This window comes from Mesocricetus auratus, unplaced genomic scaffold (genome assembly GCF_017639785.1).
Source record: "Mesocricetus auratus isolate SY011 unplaced genomic scaffold, BCM_Maur_2.0 Super-Scaffold_100010, whole genome shotgun sequence".
Lineage (NCBI taxonomy): Eukaryota > Metazoa > Chordata > Mammalia > Rodentia > Cricetidae > Mesocricetus > Mesocricetus auratus.
This window is the reverse complement of record NW_024429194.1, coordinates 60496526-60510860: the sequence shown is the minus strand read 5'-3', so window position 1 is coordinate 60510860 and position 14335 is coordinate 60496526. Positions and strand designations below refer to the sequence as shown.

At 36.1% G+C, this 14335-nt stretch overlaps 1 non-coding gene across 1 annotated transcript; it reads right to left on the bottom strand.

The window, feature by feature from the left end:
- Positions 1-4474: 4474 nt before the first annotated feature.
- On the bottom strand, positions 4475-4581 carry LOC121143026. The gene has a single exon (XR_005880163.1). It is a non-coding gene; the product is annotated as a U6 spliceosomal RNA (small nuclear RNA).
- Positions 4582-14335: the final 9754 nt, after the last annotated feature.

Sequence of the window (14335 nt, the reverse complement as noted above, 5' to 3'; positions counted from 1 at the left end):
TTAGCTCCACAACTTTGCATTTTGATTGTTTAAAATTAACCAGACAATAGTTATGTTAACTGGCACCTAAAAACATGCAACTTCTATGGTTCAACTATAAAATGTAACTCCAGAGGCTAGTGGGATGAATGTCTAGTCCTCAGATTAGAGATGTAGTAATCAAGAGATGAGCATATTGAGAGGGCTCTGCCATAGTCAGTGGGTTAATCTGATGCAGATTCACATTAGGAGACATTTGAAACTTTCGGAGATGATGGGGCTACATGGAGAAACAGTCACTGAAGCTTTGTTCTTGACTGTATTTTATCCCTTCCATGCTGCCATAAGGTGGTCACTGTGCTCTGCATATGCCAACATCACGATGATCTGGTGCTGCACAGTTCAGGAACAAAGGAACCGATTTTTCATGGTCTCAAATCCCTGAAACCTTTTTCCAAAGTAGACCCTTCCTACATAAGATGTTTTGCCTAGGTGTTTGCTGTTGTGACTAAGAGTTTGGCCAATACAAAAGCTAAAGCTTTGAATTCTGGCTTTTAGGATGATTCAAGAAACTTTTATTTTTTCACGTGTTTAAACACTGTAGTATAATTTTCTTGAGATCATTAAATGTATGCAATGTGAATTATATTAGTATCAAAATAGTTTTAACTGTTTTTCACATAATCGGTTTTAAGCAATATCCAGAAGTATCATATATCTGTGCCTTTATTTTTATTTTAATGAAACAATCCTAGAATTCACTATTAAGCAATAATCTTCTAATTTATACTTCTTTTAATTTATTTTTAAAGTAAGCATAAAAAGTAGCAGATTTCATTATTGTACCTTTATACATCCTTTCACTGAGTTGATTCTCCTCAGCCTCTCTTCTGATTCATCTGTTCCTAAGTACCCTATCTCCTATCTTTCACCCCCAACAGTCTCTTCCCATTCTCATGTTTCATGTATTGTATTATCTTCCTTACCTCTGTAGGCAGAGTAGTCATATTCTCACCTTCTGTTCCCAAATAGCCAACAGCCACTTCCCAAATAACAAAAGTCAGCCTAAGGTGATTCTTTGTTATGTGTGTTTGAACAGGAAAAATGTATGTCGCATGTCTTGTAGTTCTTCTAGGTTTATTTCTTTATGTTTGTATTCAGAATTTTGAGGGGGTCTTCCTATATCAAACCTGATTTTCCTTAACATGGAATGAATCCATTGCCTCTTGTTTCCTGGGGGAAATAAAAGCATAACCTCTCCCCCAAAGTAATATATTTTTTGACTAAAATTTTGAAGTCAAAACAGCTATGAAATATATATGTTGGTTGTCTCTAACAGTTTTAATAATCCAGTACCTTGTAGTACCCAAAACGTTCAGGATCCAGACTTTCTGCATATTTTCCCTCTTCACATGATGTATTATATTTTTTATTACTCACTCTATTGATTTTTATGGACTATCTCTACCCCTTTTCTTTCCTCTCCCAAGCCTACATATATTTTGAAATATAGTATGACCTGTTTAGAGGTTGTTTTTTTTTTCTGTCTGAATCTGTATTTACTTACCATCAGTAACCTTATTGGTCTGCATGAGCAAAAAAAGCTAACCCCACCATGTAGCATGCTGACAGAGCTCTCAAGCCTGCAGGCAGTGACTGGGAGAAGCCTCTCTGTCCTGTTGTCCATGTGGGAGACTGTGGGAACCTGCCCCATGCTTAGTTCATAGTGGTTGTTGTCCAGCTGTTGGGAGATGTATCTCTGTGCTACAGCTGGCCTGAGACTGTTAGACTAGGAAGCTGCATTTGTCTCTATTTCTGTGTGTTTAGAGCCTTTTTAAACAGCTTCCTCAGGTTTTATGTGGAAATTGTTGAAAAATATTTGGGCACCATATGTAGGCGGAATTTTCCTGTCCTGACTGCCTATTCTCAAATAACCAGCAGCTGCTTCCCAAGTAACTGACTCAGAGACTGAATAAAAAAGTATAAATGCTTGACCAATAGTTCAGGATTATTACTTCCTATTAAATTTTAAGTTAGCACACATTTATATCAACGTATGTATTGCCATGAGGCTTGTGACTTTACCTGTCCTCCAAGATGTCTTATACTCTGTTTCTCCTGGTGACTCCTCTGACTCCACTGTTCTTCTTCCCATCATCCTTAGTCTGGCTTTTCTGCCTAATTTCATCCTGTTTGGCTATTGGCCAGTCAGCTTATTTATTAAACCAATCATAGTGAGACATATTCACACTGTGTGTAGAATGACTATTCCACAGCACACTTCCTTTCTTAATACCCTTTTTTTCACATTCATGGCCTCCTTTCTAATTTTCTGACTCATACAGGTACTTACATACAACTGAAACATTTAAAAATTGGGAAATAGGTTCTGTATATGAAGATGGATATCATGTATTCTTATTTCTGGCCTTGGATTATCTCACCTAAAAATATTTTCAAGATCCATCCATTTTCCTTCATATTTCATTCTTTTATTTCTACTTGTAGTTGAATAAAATTCCATTCTGTATGTACCACACTGTCATTAGCCATTCATCTGTTGATAGACACTAGTGTAAATAGAGCAGAAATAAACAGGGTTGTACAAGTGTCTTTATTTAGAAGGTAAAAAATCCTTTGACGTTTTTTAATAGTTGTTTGGATAATTCATTATAATCTGACAAGAACTGAATTGAATCTATAGTACAATCTATTAATTGTACCAAGTCAAGAACATGAGAGCAGTTTCCTATATCATGTATTTTATCCATTTTCTTTTTCATTGCTGTAAAATTTCATTTTACAGGTGCTTCACCTCTTTGGGCAGGTTTACTCAAGGGTGGTGTTTGAAGCTATTGTGAGTCTTAAAATTTATTATTGATATTTTTAAAAGCTACTATTTTTTAATGTTGAGTTTGAATTTCATAGCTTTACTGAGTGTATCATTTATCAGATCTTGAAGATTTTTGGTGGAATCTGTATGGCCTTTTGAATACAGAATTATTTCATCTACATATAGGGATAATTCAATTCCATCCTTATTTCTATGCTTTTTATATATTTCTCTTGTTTGTTGCTTTGCATAAGACTTCTGAAATGATATTTAATCAGATTGTAGGATGGTCACACTTCTGTTACTTTAGAAATTAGCTTTTAGTTTATCATAATTTACAATAATATTGACTATAAGTTTATCATATACAGTCTTTATTACATTGAGGGATGTCCCAACTTTTCCTATATTTTTTACTACTTTTAATCGTGAGGTTGTGTTAAGCTTCATCAAACACTGTCTGTATCTATTGAAATCATCATTTGATTTCTGTCCTACTTCTATGTTCTATGTGTGTGATGTATTACATTTATTTAAACATGGTGAATTGACTTGTATCCCTGAAATGAAAGAAAATTGATTGTGATGTATGATGTTAGCTGTGTGATTCCGGAGATATTTTTAGTAAATGTTTATGAGCAACATATTTTTCTTCATCAATATTGGGAAGAAAACATGCATATTGTTTGATGTTCATTATTTAAGCCTAATATAATTGATTTTAAAACAGAATTGCATTCCCCATATCTGTGTCACCAAACCACTCCGACATCAGCTTCTGAGTTCTGTTCCTGAAACACCAACCAGCAAAGAGAGCAAATAGGACATAACTCTCTCATGGTGGGGCTAGAGCCAACTTTGGAGAATCAGCTAGAGATAAACCACTAAGGGAGGAAATAACTGCAAAACTTTCTTGAAAAGTATACCCTCTACTGGAAGGGTAAAGAAATCTTGTTGACAGGCCTAGTAAAGTCATGCTCCCTGAATTTAGACAAGATCAAAAATCCATTACACTTTCAATTCCTACCCCTGCTTTTAAGTTTTTTGTTCCAGAAATTGTTCATGAACCCACAACATATTTTTGCAGAATGTGAGTACTAGTACTTTGCAGGAGAGCTCTGATTACTCTTAATAAAAATGTCCTTATCCAAGTGTGCAATAGTAATGATGAAAGGTATCCTGCTGACACACCACAGACAAGGAGTAAACAGAAGAATACCCTATGATGATCTACATGTGTGTGCCCATACCAAGCTGTTTTCATTACTCTTGCTCTATGGTAGAGCTTGAAGTCAGGGATGGTGATGCCTCTGGAAGTTCCTTTATTGTACATGGTTGTTTTGAATATCCTGGGTTTTTTTTATTTTGCTTTTCCATATAAAGTTGAGTATTGTTTTTCCAAGGTCTGTGAATATTCGTGCTGGGAATTTGATGGGGATTGCATTGAATCTGAAGATTGCTTTTGGTAAGATTGCCATCTTTACTATGTTGATCCTACCTATCCAATAGCATGGGAGATCTTTCCATTTTCTGGTATCTTCTTTGATTTATTTCTTTAAAGACGCAAAGTTCTTGTCATAAGGGTCTTTCACATGTTTAGTTAGAGTTACCTCAAAATATTTTATGTTATTTGTGGCTATTGTGAAGGGTGATGTTTCTCTGAAAAATTTGGAATGCTTTCTGAATTTGCCTGCCATCCTTCTACAGGGGCCATGCTAATCTTCTCTGTATTGTTCCAATTTCAGTATATGTGCTGCCAAAGCGAGCACCATTTATAGGTTTCCTGAGAAATTTGAGGTTGATAAGGTTAATTATTAAATGGACAAACTCTAGAATAATGAGGTAGACCTATGAATGATTATCTAGAACAAGTTAGCATTTAGGCATGCCTGTGGGGGATTATCTTTGTTCCCTTAATTGAAGTAGGAAGACCTGCTTACTGTGGATGGTATCCTTCCCTTGACAGAAGATCCTGGATTGTAAAAGAATCGAGGAAGTGAGCTGAATACTAGCATACATGCATTACTGCTCTCTGCTTTTGACTGGGCATGTAATATGACCAGCTCTTTCAGCTTCTCTCTGCTATGACTTCTCTGTCGTGGTGGACTGTAACCTTGAGTTGTGAACAAAATGAGCCCTTATCTCGTTAAGTTGCTTTTATCAAATTATTTTATCACAACAAGAAAACAAACTAAAAGAGCAAAGGGCATTTTACTTTAGTTTTTAGTTCTTTATGAGAATATAGTCAAATCACCTACTAAGAATGTTGCAGGACTTAGGAAGACTGAAAGGTTTGCAACATACATACTTCAAAACTGGAGAGTAATATGTAACTAGGAATATGTAGTATTGGAAGCACAGTTTAATATTAACACCAAACAACTTGATTTTAATGACAATACAAGGATTGGCTGGAGGATGAGAACTGGATTTTGCCTATGAATTGAAAATTGGTTAAGTGTGTAAATAGTCTCAGGGGCAATTACAATGAAGGGCAACACAGTGAAAGTAGACAATGTGAAGGTGGAAACAATGAGAAACGTTACAAAGAAAGCTATGTGGAATGATTTGCTCATCAGAATGGTGAGCTGGGCTGGAGGAAGGTGAGTGCACATCAGATAGAGTGCATGAAGTGGAAGTGGGATCTTTGAATAAGGCTGAAGTGTTGTCAACATGGTACAGTGAGGTGGTTTGAAGGGATGACAAAATCCAGTGTGCATCTGTGGTCATCCAGGTAAAAATAGTACTTAAGTCAGTATCAAATCATAACTAAAATATTAGATGCCAATGTTGAGTGAGCTGGGATAGTGATTAAACAAAGAGAAAATGAAGATGAATTCAGTGCAAAAATTATCAGTCTTAGTTGGGATAGCCCAAGATGTTGTGGCAATGTGCACACAAGGGCTGGAAATGGGTATTTATAGTTTTCAAAAATAAAGGACATGCCAAACTTAGTGGAGACTGAGTCCTCAACCTATACAAAGTACTATAGGCAACTGAGGACAGCTGGGACCTGGAGAGGTGGTCTTCCATAGGGGAGAGCACACCAATTGGCTGCCCCGTGTCAAATGGTCAGCCCTAAAGACATACACACAGATATCATTATACAGACTGAGCAGGTTTCATTTAGTTATATATATATATATATATATATATATATATATATATATATTTATATGTATAATGTATGGATGCAATAATGATTCGTTACAAAGAAAAAATACAGGCCATGAACTTGAACAAGAAAAGAGACAGGTATATGGGAGGTCTGAAGGTAATAAATGGATGGGAGAAATGTCACCAAATTATGTTTTCAAAAATAAATAATTAAAAAACAAAGGACTTTTGTACAAAAGAAAAGAATGTAGAGTGGGAAACAAAATTAATATATTTGTCATTTCTAAATATGCTTCTGCTCAGCTGAATCTTTTCCCAAAGCTATAACCATACACATTTATTAAACTGTTTGTAATAAAGAAGTAGGCATATCAGTTTCCCTGGTTCCAAGTAATATTAGGGATCACATATTTAAATCAACTAAATGCATAATGGGTATAATTCAGATTTGGTTATATAACAAGTTCTTAATAAAATAAAATTTACATTTTTCTATGTCTCAATGTTTGAATTTACTTTTATTCTCATTAAATGAGATGACATCCAATAAACATAATAATAAATATAATCACATTTTAGAAAATATACAGACCATGTTATGACTATTACAATAACTTTTATTTCAGTATTGATTTCTATATCCTGTTTCTCTCAAAACTTGAGAACTCTCCCAATATAGCCTATTACTAGCAGGAAAGAAATGAGTTGCTTTTTATTTCATCTCTAAGGAACAATAGATGAATGAGTTTTATTATAAAAGCTATAAAGCAAGTAAGGAGGTAACAAATAATCAAATAGAGTGCTTGATGGAAATGCTTAAAGTCTGCATCTGCAGTGGTTGAGATGGTTAAAACAGATTTTTCTTCAGCCTGCAGGCAATTCTGCTTTCTCCAGCTGCTTTATTTCAATCATCCCCCTGAGAGAATCCATTTGGTGTCTAGGTTGAGACTGGCCACTTTCTCTATGAACTTTGTGTGAGAGCCAAAGTGTATTTTTCTTCTTTATGTAGCAGTCATGTGGTTTCTGCTGTACTTTTACAGAAGACGTATTTCTCACTGTGTCTGTGTCAGTGGACCAAATAGGCATCTAGACTACTGTTTTCTTTCCTGAAAAATCAATAAAGTCAGGAGGTGATGGAAATCCCATCTGTACAGATCATTCAGCAAAAGTCTAAATACAGCATGAGAAGAGAGAGTGACTTGATGCCATCTCTGAGTGGTATAAAATAATGGGTATTGAGGATAACCAATGAGGACCTAGGAAAGCTAAATGTACAGAAAATTAGGGTTGGGTCCTGGCCAACCACTTAGTGGTAATACTAGAAATCACTTTTAAGACTGTGGATGACTGAAATTAAGCATGGGAACAACTGCAAAATTTCAGAGTTTAGCTACCCTAGATATTAAAGGAAGAAAGAAAAGAGTCTTTTCTATAAAATGTAAACATAAATCTCATCCATAATTTAGGAAAAAGGTACACATGTTTAAAATTAAACATCCAATCCTTCCTGGGCTTTATTGTTAGCTGTCGGACTGAATTAACTACTTTTAAGCAAATATGGAAGATATACTGTTATTAAATCTTTTGTGAGGTGTGTTTATACAACTCACATGTAAACAGATATTTTAACCATGGAAATTTAGGCCTAAGGAAAAGGAATATCTATTTCCTAATAGTTATAAATACACAGATTTATCAATAGTTACAAATACACAGATTTCCCATCAGCCACATTTGCCGTGTATTTTATAATTATTAGAGTAAGATATTTATATGGACAAGATCGTGCCTGAAATCCATTACAGTTGCTTTTTTGAGTTACAATATAATATTAAAGGGGCAAATAAGAAATCACAAAGTTTCACAAAAGAAACCTGTAGTGGTTTCATTTCCAAGTTGTCTCAAAAATATTAATATAAATTATTAGTAAATATTATGTTCTTGAAAGAATAACTGTAATGTTCATTTGAGCGACTTTCAATAATTTTGATTTAATAATGAATATAGAAAGCTACATATAGCAATAATGGAATATTCTTTTCAAATGTTTATATACACTATATATAACTAGAGTGGAGAGAAACTCACTTGAAGTGACATAGGCAAATCCATAATCAAGGCCTGAATACCTGAAGCATATAGCACAGGAACCATTTGGAACACTTAAATGACTACTTCTAGATGCTAGTTATGAAATAGTATGAAAGGCAGAAACTCATGTAGGTTTCTATGCATTTTCATATTTATATCCATGAAGCCCATGTAATTCTCACTGTAAACATATGAGAAAAACTCTCATGTCTGCAAGGACAAGGGTCAAAGTGATTATTAAGAAATGATTTCGGGGCTGGGTGGTGGCGGCACACACCTTTAATCACAGTATTTGGGAAGCAGAGGCAGACAGATCTCAGTGAATTTGAGGGTAACCTGGTCTACAAAGTGAGTTCCAGGACAGCAAGGATTATTACACACAGAAACCCTGTCTCAAAAAACAAAACAAGCAAAAGAAAAAGAAAGGAAGAAGGAAAGAAGAGGAAGAAGAAGAAGAAGAAGAAGAAGAAGAAGAAGAAGAAGAAGAAGAAGAAGAAGAGGAAGAGGAAGAGGAAGAGGAAGAGGAGGAAGAGGAAGAAGGAGAAGAAGAAGAAGAAGAAGAGGAAGAGGAAGAAGAAGAAGAAGAAGAGGAAGAAGAAGAGGAGGAGGAGGAGGAGGAAGAAGAAAGAAGAAGAAGAAGAAGAAGAAGAAGAAGAAGAAGAAGAAGAAGAAGAAGAAGAAGAAGAAGAGGAGGAGGAGGAGGAGGAGGAGGAAGAAGAAGAAGAAGAAGAAGAAGAAGAAGAAGAAGAAGAGAGAGAGAGAGAGAGAGAGAGAGAGAGAGAGAGAGAGAGAGAGAGAGAGAGAGAGAGAGAGAGACGAGAGATTCGGAGTTTGCCAAAGCCCATTCATTCTCTCTAGAGAGAGGAGGAAATGGCCCAGGAATGCTGTGATGAGCAGGGCAACAGGGACAGGGAAGAAAATGAGTAGAGGAAGGATTTGTGAAAGTTAAGCACCTGCATTGTTTGTGATTTAAACTTAAGATTAGAGAACAGTGTCCTCATTCACACCTCATTAGTGAACCGCTATGGATGTAGACTAATGATAGTAGTTACTTACAGGACAGCTCAAAGCAGTGACTCTGGAGGTCAGTTGATAGAAAAGCATAAAGTCAGAAGAAGCCAGAGTGAAGATGCTGAAAAAATCTGTGGCAAACAAACCTGCTTAGGTAGCTTAAATACTAGTGACTCAATACAGAGTAGTTTCTCTGAATTCTTGTTACCTGAAAAACATAGCTGGGCTTCAAGAATGTTTATAAGACATTTCAAAAGGCAAGAAACAACTTTTAAAGAAACAAAGTAATCATGAGCATATACTGAAATACAGTGCAGCTGTTAGAACTGTGTTCGGTGAATTCTAAGAGAAAAGAAAGGACAATGTACCAGAATAGATGAATAACACAGACAGTGAATCAGAAAAGGGAAGATATTCAAAAAGAAAACAATAGCAACTAAGTTCACAATTGCAGAAATGATTAATGCCTTTTATGACTCATTGGTAAATCTAGGGGGAAGATGAGGTTAGAGTCAAACAATTAAAATATAAAAGGCAAACTTACAGAGTAGAAGAGAGAAGCAGACATGTCTGCCATTACAGTGAGGACTTCAGAATCCCTCCATCAGTATCTTGCTGAACAGCAGGCTCAAGAATGGCACATACAACCTATTCAGCACTGCAGCAGCCTCGGGTAGCTGACATTGAGATGTGAATCGCAGACAACAGCAGAACACACATCCTTCTGACTACTGATACAAACAGGCTCTGAAATACACCTTAACACACTGAAGGAAATCAGACAAAGCAGCTTCAAGAAGGACAATGGAATTAAACTAGCAATAAATACCATAAATATCAGCAGGAAATCTCTAGATATTTGGAAATCAAACAGCACACTTCTAAATAACTCAGGTCAAAGAATTCCCAAATGAAATTAAGAAATAACCACAGAGGAATAAACAGCATAAATTTAACAAAGTGGGGAGAAAGGTTGGAACACACTACAGAAGAAAGGCTTTCCAAACAGCTTATAAACATCTGAAAAAATTACCTACTATAATTTAAAGCCATAAAATTTAAAAAGTGACAATTTTAAGTAGAAAAGTTCAGGCAACTAGAATAATGATGAATTTATAAATTAACTATTGAAATTTTTCAGTATTAGAAAATGCATATGTATTATAATCCACTTAACAAACAAACAAAGTGTTATTCACAATCAGCAAAAAAATATACTTTTTGGATAGGGGAAGCATATCTGAATAACGAACTAAAGTTTCTGAGAAAGTTGTATCTGTACTGAAGAACCTGTTCACTGGCTAGCGACTGCCTGGTGACTGTGCAGAGATGGAATGTTGCAGATTAACTGCCAAAGTCATTTTGGGCTAAGCTTAAAGTCTTTTTTAAAGGCCATTTATTATCAACATCTACTAAGATCTCCATGCTCATCTCCATGACTGCTAAGGTAAACTGTTAGAGTTTCCCATTACGATAGGCAGAGTTGATTTCTAGCATCTGCTAGTCCTAAAGTCAAGAGTGCTACAAGATGACATTTGAAATCAATAGAAGAAATTTTTCTGTTCTGTAGAGCAGGAACCTATTAGAAGTCCCCATTTCTGTATTTTGTAAATGCATTTATTTATGCCTTTCTCTGCTGCTGAGACCTAACATATCCTGTAACTTCCTTGAAGAGGTGCACACTATTTTATGGTACCTGAATCTGCATTCCTAGGCCTCAGTTACTCATACTAGCTTTGAAAGAACTCTCTTACTTAGACTAGAGTAAAATCTCTGCTTTTCTTGACCAACTTATAGTATAATAATATCATGGGCACACACACAGAACAAAAACAAAGTATACAACATATTAGTAAATGTCTTAAAAACTCAATGAAAAGATCCAAACCACAACCAATCCAAAATATACTACATGATTCCTTTAACACAAAGTAAAAGACATAGTGCCTATACTTTCTAGTATGGAAGGCTGGAAAATGGTAATCCATAGGGAGGAGAAAGGGTGAGTGATGGGGGTGGGTGACAAAAGGGCACCTCTGGGATGCCCTGTTATTTCATGTGTTTAATACTTGGGTGGCTATTACGATTGTGTTGTCTATGCAGTAATTTATGGAACTTGCTTTTTGTGTGCCTTGGTTTTATATGCTTTTCCATGAACATTATGCATTTTAATAAAATGTTCAATTATAAATTTGAAGATAAAATCTTCAATTTTGTGATGTGGAAGACAGATCTTGTTCCAGAGCTCATGGCTTCTCACAGCATGTGCACATAAGCACTGCATCTGAGGCACTAATGTGCTTTTAAAATAAAGAGTGGTTTTTAGCAGACTCTTATGTTTAGGAGAGAAAAGATAAGTTGTTTATTTTGAAAATCTGATTTACATTCCAAGAGGTTATGTAATTTCCGTTTTACTAGAAGAAAGGTCTTTGTCTCAATAATAAATGGCCTCTCTATGTCCTCACAGCATTACAAGAACATCATCCCATAAAATTCATTTTAGGTTTTCAGGGTAATTAATGTTTGTTTCAAAGTCAGGAAATGCAGCTGGAACATTGATCTTGTAGTGCAGGTTTGAGAGTGAGATCCTGACCCATAGTTTTCAAGCTCTTGCTGATTTGGTACTTTAGTTTCTAATACAAGTATACTTTAGTCCAAGCCATTCATAGATATTGACTACTTTTTGTCCCCTAGTTGAAGTTTCCTTTTGTGCACAAAACAAATAACAACCTACCACAAACTTTTAAGTCAGATTGCAATGTGAATGGTGTTTAACTGAGCTTTGATGCTTAAACTACCAAAATAATAAGTTTACTTGCTGCTTTCAAGTCAAGGATCTTCCTTATCAACCAACATAACAAACTGGACTTTTAAGTATCCTATGGTCACCAGAATTCTAATTTGTGAATTCCAACATGAATACTCCTTATTAATCATGAAATAAAGCCAGAGAGATTTTATTATTTTGTCCTATTTCAATTAATTTACAATTGTCAGGCCAGTTTTTGAAATTAAAAAGAAAGGTTATCCATATCAATTGTAGGCTAAAGCCCTAGTGTTATGTATCATATTTGAAACAAATATAAGAAGTAGACATCTTTTATGATTTAGACACATAGAAGTCTGAGGTTTGACGTTTCCAATATTAAGATAGGTTTTAAGCACTGGAATGAATATATGTGGCAGATCTCAGCACAGATGTATCACAAAAGTCTCTTGGGTTGCAAAGTACACAGAAGAATGTTAGCTGCACTGAGTGTGACCGAATATTTCCCAGGTCTCTTCCACAGCGTCAGTTCCAGCCCCAGATGAAACACACTGCTGGCCAAGTTCTGAATCACCATGTCCCATGGACTGTTTGGTTCTCAGTTTGCCCCTCCCCCCTTCTCCTTGACAACTGGGGCTCTCCCCCTCCTCCCTCCACTCTCCTTTCAGATGAAAAGTCAGTCTGTGTGGATATGAAAAATGGAGAAAGCGACAGTGTTGTAGTGTTGAGTAATGGAGAAGTAAACGTGGAATCTGGAAGCTTGACTTTCATTCCTAATATTACCTCTTGGCTTAAAAAAACAAAACAAACAAACAAACAAACAAAAAGCAGTCTTTTTGAATCTCAGTTTCCTCATCTGTGAAATGTGGATAACAACTGTTATTCCACTGACCTCACTGGTTGGGAAGGAGTGTGGTTAATTTGAGTGCCCTGTGAACACCCATTACATAGCTTCAAGGTGTTAACTCAAACCAAAGCTACATTTGCCAGCCCATGGAGACCAGATTTCTCTCTATGCCTGACTCATTCATTTGATTTACATTGAACTTCTTTTCTGTTGGCCCAACAAATACTGAGAATCTGTCTCATGTTGCAATTTGCAAGGAACAGGAAAAGTCTAAGAAACTAAGAAAAGTACCTGACTGGTCTGGGTGAAGGTGATTTGCAAAGGCTGCCAAAGACTTTGTTTCTGATATTTATAGAATGAAAAATGAAGAAAGAAAGAAAACAAAGAGGCAAGGATACATTTACTACAATCAGAATCCCTAGCAATGTCTGTATTGCAACATATCAGGCTAGTGCAGAAAAGGGCTCTCGCTAGGGGAGGGGGTACAGCAGGTCATTTGCTGAAGGACACTTACTTTGGGGCAGGCACTTCTAAGTAACTTCCAGCTCTCTTTCCCCATGACCTTACAATTTGGCTCCCATGGCCAGTGGGCACCATTCTTTCAGTCTCTACTGTTTCCAGCATGTAGCAGTGTTCTCCACCCTTATTTGCTGGCTCCTTACTGCCAAAGCTTTGAGGTTTCCAAAAGGAAAACACAGGCTGGGCCTTTCCAAGTGGCCAATGTGAACATCTCAAACCATTTGTTCCATTTATTCGACTTGAAAGCACAACTGAGGAGAATAAGTTGTGGGGAAGCTCTTGGGGTGCTCCCAGTGTACTGACATGCATGCTGTAGGTCACATTGACCCTTGAGAGTCTTCCAGTTTTCCCTGGAGATCTCTCTGACTGGTTATCACAGCATTATCACAGATACTGAACTATGTACCATTGCCACTCAGCTGAGCCTACAACCACAGACTGAGAAAACACCCTGTAGGACAACAGAAGCACCTTGAGGCACCTACATTTAGTTGCTTTTAGTGTGCTGAGACAGTTGTTTGGCCCATTTGCTCTACCCAAAGTTTTCAGTCAATCCAAGATTTATACTGAAGAACAGAATACAATGGTCTCTTGTTTCATTATTTGTATAACATATATTTGTTATTATTCCAGTTTTTGTATATTTGTAAATTTTATTTTTAAAATTAACATCAGGTGATTTCTGTATATGGCAATGAAATAAAGGAGGGGTACAGAAGTGGTACCAGGACAGTGACAGCAACATAGTGAGCATATTCTCACTTGCCTCTTTAGGAGAATATGCTAATATAGCCAGCCAATAGAGATATGGCTGAATAAAACTATAGGCGGGAATGGCTGAGGATGCTTTCAAATCCCCACATTGACCTTCCCTGCAGAATTTCTACGTTAACCTCTGTTTATATTAGTTCTCTGACAGGAAAGCAAGTCAGGTTGTTCACATTATAAGCACATAGTCTTATTATTTGGCCACTGAATGCTTTATACTTATCTATATTTCAGCTTTCTAACCCCAGAAACTATTTTATGTTTCTCATCTATTTTTTAGTTTTTAATTTTTACTGGTGTATTACTTTTGTGCATGTCTCTGGCACAAAAAATATAAGCATTTCCAAACAGCATTTGTTTTCTAGACAGTATTTTGGCCTTCAAAAGTTTTATTTAGATGTGA